A 9546-nucleotide genomic window follows, 5' to 3' on the forward strand; every position below is an offset into this window, starting at 1 on the left:
CTTGATTACAAACTAATTCTCTAATTCTTACTCAACTAATTTTCACTAAATAATTGTTACCCCATTACACTGATGTTTGGCGCACTGGCAGTTCATGGTGCTGGAGGGGGTTTTCGCTCAAGGCCGATGTAGGTTACACAAAACACAATCAGAACCACTAAAGAACTAGTTGGCCAATACAACTATAGCTGTGTATTTTATAGTAATTCCAGAGATGGTAGCTGGGAGACAAGACATCTTACCCATTGTGTCACAGATTGTTCCGTTTACTAGTACCCCACTACACCCAAATTCCAACCACATCATTGCCTTAGTACTTCCTTGTTCATACCATTCCACTATTACCACTGCTGGAGAAAACACAGAGTAAATCCAATGCATGTCCATCTTCTGGAAAAATAAGTGGGGCATCATGACTTCCCTCTGACAACATGCTCCTTCTGACTTCTCCAGAAATAATGTCACTTTTCCTACTGTTGTGCACTAGTCTGGACCATCCTAGTCAGACTTACCATAATATTCTCTCTCTGGAGCAAGCATAATCTCTCGGCTGATGTCAATACAAAGGTTTCTTTCTGCTCTGATACTATTTTCTGTGTTTTCACCACTACAAATTTACCTATACCTTCCCATTTTAATGGCTAGTAATGAATTGTGAATTGCTGGTAGTGTGCATCCACACTCATCACTGGGAACAGCACTAATACAAGAACACCCCCCCTCTTCCCCCCCCCCCCCCCCCCTCTCTCTCTCAACATTAACTTCAACTGTCGATGTATGATAATAGAATGACAAACTATGTTCTGTTGGCTCCACGAAGTGATGGAATTCTGATGTTAAATCTTGCTGCATCTTCAGTAGTCCAGCTAAGAAGTAAAATGCACCACATGACTCCATCTCCTGCAGGGTTGACACTACTGTCATTGCATGACTTAAGCCATCTGCCAGCAATCACTGCAGCTTTGCTATGCCATGAGTAAGCACTTTATCCAAATCTCTCTCAATATTTCTTACAAGTGTCTTCGAAGTATCCTGTTAACTCCATAGTTGATTCCCTTACTATCCTGATGTTATTCACTTTATCCAAATCTCTCTCAATATTTCTTACAAGTGTCTTCGAAGTATCCTGTTAACTCCATAGTTGATTCCCTTACTATCCTGATGTTATTCACCATATCTCACTACAAATTTGCTAACTTCATGGGATGTCATTCCCCAATTGCGCTGTTAGTACACACCATGCCCTGCACATGTACATGTCATTATTAGCTGTACCAAACACTGTCTTTGACAACTTTACCCCATGCATCTAACCATCCTGTTCAATCATTACAATGTTCATGGCACCAAATCCATTACTTGGCATAATTGATCTCTTAACCTGCCATACAAAAATCATAACTCCTGTGAAACCCTCCCTCTACCTGTCTTAGCTTTCTTTCTTTCTTGGCTTTGAGGTTCAGCTCCATAAAAACTCTCTTTTTTTTTTTCAATCTTTATATCTCATTCCTCCCCTCCCATGTGTTATGGGTCCATTTTAACAGCCACTTGCGACTAGCTGGTACGACATATTCTTGTCTGAAGCTTCAAGTTGTTTGTTCCTTAGCATGTCCACAACTTCTCCCCCGAAGTGGAGCAGTATCATCAGAAATATCACACCAATTCTGAATATTCTCTTTGATAACGCGATCTGGGAGAAGGGAATTTGCATAATTATTCGTTGGCTTCCTTTAAAAAAACTGACTGTACACAATTCATTGGTACATTAATACTGGATGTAAGTCAAACACCTTATGGGGGTGAAGGAGGAAGACACAACATACATTAAAACAAATATTGTAATAAACAAGAATAAGTATAATCGTCCCACATAATATTCAGTTGTTGTTATTATAATAATGAAGTGTACACGAAGTGAATACCAAAACCTGATGTACGTTATAAAAGTTCAATTTATTATGATGTGCATACAAATTTTTAAAGGTTATTCAGTAATGCTAGGGAGTTCAAAGCCTACTGAGTTCTGTTAACGTGATCAGTTTGCCACGTTGTTATCCCTGCAACTGCACGGCTGTTGAAGTATTCTGTAAATGAATCTCGCACAGAAAATCCATCAGCAGTGCGTAACCATAACTCCTTGCTGCTAATGGTCCAAGATTTTCAGTGGGTAATGGTTCACTTCTGTTTAATTCAAAATGTGGCTCATTATTTTTCTCTAAGAATGCATCTCTAAGTAAATTGCGTAAAAAGCAAGCAACAATAGTCAAATTATCAGTCGTTTGTGGCTTCGGACTGATCGGCGAATAAAATATGTGAAATACTTTACTTAACAGAGTGAAGGCATTTTCAGAAACTCTACGAGCTCGTGAAGGACGGTACTTAAAAATAGCTTTTGTTTTTTGGTCAGTACTAGCAACTTGATGAGAGAAAGGTTTCATCATGTTTGCCTCATCGCTTACAAAAGCATGTGGCACTACTATGTCCGAATCCGACAGCGTAGTAGGCAGATGAAACATCTTACCACTTGGAAACAGTTTCCCGATATTACTTTTATCAAAAATTTCACTGTCACCTTCTTTCCCATATGACCCAACATCAATGAAAATGAATTTATAGTTCGCGTCAAACACAGAAAGAGGGACGGTAGAGAAAAAATGTTTGTACTTGTAATACAATGAACCTGACAGTACAGGGGAAAAAATTTGCACATTTTCCATCTATGGCACCAACACAGTTAGGAAATTGCCATTTTTCTTCAAATTCCTTACATTTTGATTCCAATTGGTCAGATGACATTGGTGGGAAAAGGATTGGCAGTAACTTCTTATGTAGAACTGACAGCATGACTTGTATGATTTTATTAATGTAAGAAGCAGATATTCTGAATGCAAATGCCAGTTATCTGAATATTTCCCCTGTTGCCATAAACCTAAAAATAAGATAGGTGTAACTGTAAAAATTACTTTTATTTTTACATCTAACGAATATTAATGTACATAATTATTTGACTCTATTGTGTTTTATAGTTGAAGACTGCAAAAAAGATGAAAGAATATAAAAGACACACACCAAAAAAGCAGGGAAAAGGAAACAGTACTGGACATTCTGCTTCCAGTAAAGGAAATAAATGGCCAGTGGCTAATATGTTAAATTTTTAAACAAAATGGATCACAAGCGAGGGTAAGTTGCCATACAATTTGCCTGTTTACATAATTTTTTATTCTGTTTTGTTTTATTATTGACAATGAATTACCTGTAATTTTTTAATATATTTCACAGAAGTACATCCAGCATTGAGGTAGATGAAGTGCAAAGCCCACAATATGATGGTGAACCGAGTAACAGAGAGGTGTGCCAGACATCGCCAACTTCGTCAGAAAAAGAAATTTTTTCCGAAGACAAGGAAGACATCGCGTCGTTCGACCACCCAAGGAAAAGGTCACAACAAAAAAAATCATGGAGTTGACGAATTCTTGGCGGGCCGACAGAGAAACCTTAATGAAAAGACTGGCTGCAGGAAAGCGTGATGATTACATCAATTTATTTTTTAAAAGTATCGCCCTCAACGTAAAAAAAATTGAATCATAATTTGATCAATGAAGCCAAATTGAGATCCTTGCAAATGCTTATTGATTTGGAGTATCACAGTTCATTTGAATACTACTCTTCTGTGCGTCTTTTATCTCTTCGTACTTTCTAATACTCAACAACTCCAACGACATCAAGTGTGGATAACACTGCCATCACACCATCTGACAACACAGAGACCGAAACGCCAGCTTGCGAACCCATTTAATGTTGCAATAAGTGTTAATTTCATATTTTTGTATTGTACTATTTTCATTTTTTACACTGTGTGCATTATTAATAAAGCAAAAACACATATACAAATTTTATTGTACATACCTCAATGTTAAAGATAGTTTTTCATCTGGTGTTATAGGGTATGGATATCTGGGAGACGAATCCTTTGTGATATCTTCTTTGACGAGATCGAGAACATAGTTAAACTGCGCTATGTTCAACCTAAAATAATCTCTAAATTTCTGGTCATTTTTTAACAAGTGCCGATTGATGAGTTGTTCAAAACAGCCTTCCTCAGTTCTTGTAGGGTAAATCTGATGTGTTTCAGCATTTCCCTTACAAAGCTGAAGCTGAATTTCATCATCTTCAACGTCTTCTAACATTAGATAAAATAACAAATCGCACTCACTCATCCTTTCGGCACAGATGCAGCAGACCAACTAAACACCTTGCAGCTGCCGCTCTATAGGAATCGCCAGCTACGCGTCAGCCACACTACATCAGGCGCACAACGGCTGCCGCATGCGTCAAACACGGCATAGGAATCCCACCTTTAGACTTAAAGTCCTTTGCTGGTATGACACTGGCACTTGTGGTAAAGCATCCACAGCTCCTTTAAATGGTTTAACATTCCCTGCATGCACAATTGAAGTCCTTGTTGGACACTAACTTCACATTTACAGCTGTTGTTATTTCTATGAACTGGTATTGTTCCCAATACCGAGTAAGGAATTTATTCATCTTACACGTCAGTGTGTAGGGTTTCTTCAGTATGACCCACTGACTGATTCTGTACTCAGGTACTTTACCATCTCGTCACCTCATTCGCTCATGAAGCTCACATGCTTTCATATTCACTTTCTTTACCTTCTTCCAAACATCTCTGAACACCTTTGCAAACTTCTTCACCGACTCCCTGTTTTTCCCAAGCTTAGGCTTAATTACTTCAAAATGTGACGGCATCTTTCTACTATGCACTACCTCATAGGGTGAAAGGAAGACACTGCTTTTATTTTAGAACTAAACACCGCCACGACGAAAGGGACATACACTTCCCAATCATGATAATGGCTATTCACGTAGCTTAAGATTTTGCCAGCCATATGAAGAACACATTCCGTTCTTCTATTCTATGGAGGGTGGAAAGGATTAGTTCTGAGTTGACTGCACAGTTGATGGCACAATAGCTACATCAGATTGGACATAAAATTAGTGCCTCAACCTGTAGTAATTATTGTATCAGAAACGACAAATTTCAGTTGTCTACCATGGCCTATACCAACGTCTTCACCTGCTGATTTGGGACTGCAACCATCACAACATAAAGCAAAAAGTTGTCTATATTGGTTGACACTAAGTAGTTACCCTCTGATGTTAGGTTTAATGAATCCAGAATGTGTATCGCCACCACTTCATATGGCTTGGATGCCAACAAGCTCAATGGTGACAGACATGCCATACACACAGTACACAATTTCTTATATTTTGCTTGATATTCTGCCTCCTTGTTTTCCACCAGTATTCTTGGCTACTTGACACTCAGTTTCCCCTCATCCACTATCACCTACTAATACTTGGTCGTGTGCTTCCCTTAACAATTTGTCCTTCAAAGCTGCAGGAACCACAACGTCTGGCAAATACTTTTATTATTCTACATAACAGCCACTTGGTGCACTGCGAACTGCTGCAACTTCCTAAATACGCTGTCTGTGTCAGCAATCTGCACTTCTTGCCACTCAGCAATGCTCCTGCCAAGTGTTTACACAATCCTAGTCTCTGCTCTAGCCATTGGCATTGCTGTGTTTCTTGTACTTCCCACTAAAATTCACCCAAGTTTAGTGCCCGTCTGCTTGAAGGATCCGTTAGTCTTAGTGACCATATTAAAGCAACATACTAAGTTATAGCTTTGAATTTCTTCTCAAACAGGTAAAGATGGGAATACATAAAACTGTTCATGACACTCAACATTTCCTTTTCCATGACTGAGTAACTCCGCTCGGCTTTGTTCAACTTCATATGCTACCAGGTGCTCCTTGCCATTTGTATCTTGACTGGAAATACACCCAAGCATCTGATTACTCCCATCACAAGATGAAATAAATTAAGTCTCGAAATTCAGAATTATTAACACTGGACACATTATCAATGCTCCTTTCAGTTTCTCAAATACAGCCTGACAGTCAGCTGACTACAGGAATTTCACATCTGTCTTCAAAAATCAGTTAATGGTTTAGCAAATATTATATAGTAATCACAAAGTCCCAAAAATGAAAGCAGTTGTTCTGCTGTTTATGGCACTAAGAAGTTAAATACAACAAATGAACCATGAGTCAGTCTTCATTCCATCTTGGCTTATTAAATGACCTACATAATTTACCTCTGTTGGTGTAAAGTGAAACTTCTCAATAGTTAGTGTTAGAAGTGCTGAAGACAACCTCTGAAACACTTCCTCCAGTATAAATATATGAAGATGGTATCTATTCCTTCGGACATATCTGAAAGAACAGATACCATCTTCATGTAGATAAGGCTTACGAGCCAATGAACTTCTTCAGTGCAGATGCACTGACATTGCTCAAAGTGTTACTGGAATCAGTAGAGAGGCTGCTGTGAGTAATGAGTATAGTGGGCAGGGGCACTACAGTTGTATTTTTTGTGGACAGTAAAGTTGGAAGTGTGGGTCTCACAGGGAGCGTGTGCCAGAGATAAGTCCCTGCAGTCCCACTATCCTCTGTGTCCTCGATCATTCATTCAGACAGAGTGTCTGCCATGTAAGCAAGAGATCCCGGGTTCGAGTTCTGGTCGGGGCACACATTTTCACCTGTCCCCATTGATATTTATCGATGACAATTAACAGCTAATGGTCTGGATTTCATTGTAATTTCATACTTCCTCCAGTTGTTGCACACGCTCCTGCAGGTCTTTAGAAAATACATGTTGCATAGATAAACTACACTGTTTTAGTTCACGACCCTTCAGCACTCCATCCAACAGCCTCTGTAACGTAGCAGATGCATTTTTAGGACCAAACAGCAAGTGTCGATACTGATGTGACCCCATGGAACAGTGGACTTGGACTTCGGAATGACTTGCTATTTCTGATAACCACTCAATTGTAGAGAATTATTTACATTGACCTAAGTTGTCTAAATTTTTTGTTATATCCAATACAGGATGTGCACCCATGACTGTGCTTGCATTTAGATACTGCAAACTGTAAGAAAATTTGTATTCCCTCATTCCATCAAGAGATTTCTTTGGGACAATTACAACGGCTGTTCCCCACAGACTATTAATTTCTTCAATGATGCCGTCGGCCAATGGCGGACCGACAAATTTTTCCATTATAGGTTGTACCTGCTTGGGTATTATGAATGGCTTCCTCTAGAGTAGTGTGTCACTGACATTGCTAGGTTCAAAAGATCTGTGAATCATACTAACAAAGCTTCCATAGTTGACTTAACCTGTCCTTCAAATGTTTTACTTTCCTGCATAATGCAGATGCATTGATGGTTTGCTTGTGGCGAAGGTCTCTACTTAATCTATCTGGATCATGCTCATCTCTGCAATCAATAAACCCTTTGACAGATCCACTTCCTTAGCGCCAAAATTATCTACACTCACTAGAATCATGTAATTCATATCTATTTCCTGCACACATGCCATGCTTCTAAGCACATAATGATGCAATGTATTCAACTTAACATTGCATTCCAACGGTTCTGTACCACCTATTTCACTTGGTATGTCAGTAGTCACACTCACCCAGAGTAACTTTCCTGTCCCTTTTGGTTCTTTATCATGCAAACGAAGCTTTAATTCATGGGCCTGCAGTTTATTTGGTATAACTTCGTGAATAATAAATGTGACACTTGCCTTGGTTTGTTTCTAGCTGGAGCAATGTCACACTGAGTTCAATAGCATACTGTGAAAGATGAATTCTTGAATGATGGTTACCAGAAAATTCAGCCTAAGATCACGCAGTATCACTCCAGACATGTGGCAATACTTCCAAATATACTCAAAAATGCATTGCTCCAACATTACAACTGAGCAATGTTGACCCCAATGATGCTACATCATTGTCTCCTATGCTATGTAACCTTTAATGTACAGATAACAGCCTCTTCCTGCTTAGGGTGTCCAGACTAGCTGCCAATACAAGTCCATTTCCATTAAAAAATCTATGATACTTTCTATTCACTATGCCCACCAAGCAGCACTCCATCTCTGCACACACACTTATAGCATTCTGCTTTATTGGAAACATCTTCTGGTAATTGAGGAATTCCCATTATTGTTTAATGAATGCTTATCATTGCTGTCCATTTTGCTGCGTATTACAACAGTCTTGCAGCAGTAGCCCCACTTCTCAACATTCAAAGCACTGCGGTTGCTGGCACTGTCTCCGAATGTTGCCTGCATGTCCACACCTACACTTTACCTGTGAGGAGCAAACACTATTTTCCTACCCCTCAGTCACCATGTCCACCTTCTCAAGATGTGTAGCAACTGTAATGGCAGCAGTCAAATCCTTTGGATTCTCCACCATCAACTCTCTGTAACTTATCAGCTGGGAGCCCCCTCAAAAACACATCCAACAGCCTGTGCTCTTCCTCTTGCACAAAGATTTTATCTATCTGCTTGTTCTGCATCTACTTGTAGGTCTGTGCATTGATTTTTCTAATCCAGTTCAAGAATTCCTCTACCAACTTGTTTCATTTCTGAGCTACCCAATCATATGTTCCCTGAAGAGTCTAGCACTCTTTTGCTTGTGTTACTGTTGACAGAGACCCTCCTTACTCTGCTCAAATGTATGTGTCTTATTTAACTCTTCATGATAAATGAAATATGTCTTTGCATAGTCAACCACCCAATTTGCCCATGTGCAAGCATGTCTCATCCAACCAATTACATGGTTTAGTGGCAGAATCTAGTCATTAATACACATTGAAAACTCACGAGTGCTTGCAGTTGTATTACCAGAAAATTTGCCATACATCCAGTTTTTGGGCCAATACAGCTGTGTGCAATCATGAGTTTTCATCATTTCCTTAAAGCTGTAAATCATCACCTCCTCAAAATAATGTTCATTGATAACACAGTCACACCATTCATCAGCTTACCCAGAAAAGGCATTCCTAAGTTAGCTACAGTTGGTTCCCGGAAGGAATAGGTGCACCGACTAAAGCTTATACTTCCACTGTCTCAAGACTGTCTACTCTCATTACATGCCTTTACAGCATCTACCTGCCATTGTTACATATCAGTATCCTTCAACTCGGCAAACTGTTCTGACAAAACTTCGACCAACTCCTGCATTGTCATTGCCTGTGTTTCTGGAATTTGTGCAAGCTATCTTGCAATACAGTTAACATACACCAGAAGGACACCTACTACAAACACAGAGATATAACAAAGAATGACACCATGACAGATCATAGATCAACACGTTTCACTGCACTGATGTGCCCCATGGCAATGTCAGCATGTGCTACATACAGTTGGCACTGCTTGCATACACAGTAATTCATGACCTATAAAATTACAATGTTGGTACCTAAATCACAGCAAATACGTTCTTTTACTGCATGCTGCAGATGGAGACATGGTCTTGGATCCCTACTGCAGATGTCAGTGACCACTCTGAAGCACTTATAATGAGCGGGTTGATCAATCGCTATGGTGGAACTGGGTAGGTCAAGGTCAGGATGCTGGAATACTGCCACCCAATGTGAGAGT

The 9546-nt window shown here is 39.5% G+C and overlaps 1 long non-coding RNA gene across 2 annotated transcripts in view; it reads left to right on the forward strand.

Annotated features, from left to right (window-relative positions):
• LOC126273175 (uncharacterized) overlaps positions 1 to 3874 on the forward strand; it is a 72876-nt gene extending 69002 nt beyond the window's left edge. For both annotated transcript variants that reach the window (XR_007549315.1, XR_007549316.1), the window contains exons 2-3: positions 3027 to 3180; positions 3280 to 3874. This is a non-coding gene — a long non-coding RNA (uncharacterized LOC126273175). The remainder of the gene's footprint in view (positions 1 to 3026; positions 3181 to 3279) is intronic.
• Positions 3875 to 9546: the final 5672 nt, after the last annotated feature.

The sequence above is a fragment of the Schistocerca gregaria genome, chromosome 5 (assembly GCF_023897955.1).
Source record: "Schistocerca gregaria isolate iqSchGreg1 chromosome 5, iqSchGreg1.2, whole genome shotgun sequence".
Lineage (NCBI taxonomy): Eukaryota > Metazoa > Arthropoda > Insecta > Orthoptera > Acrididae > Schistocerca > Schistocerca gregaria.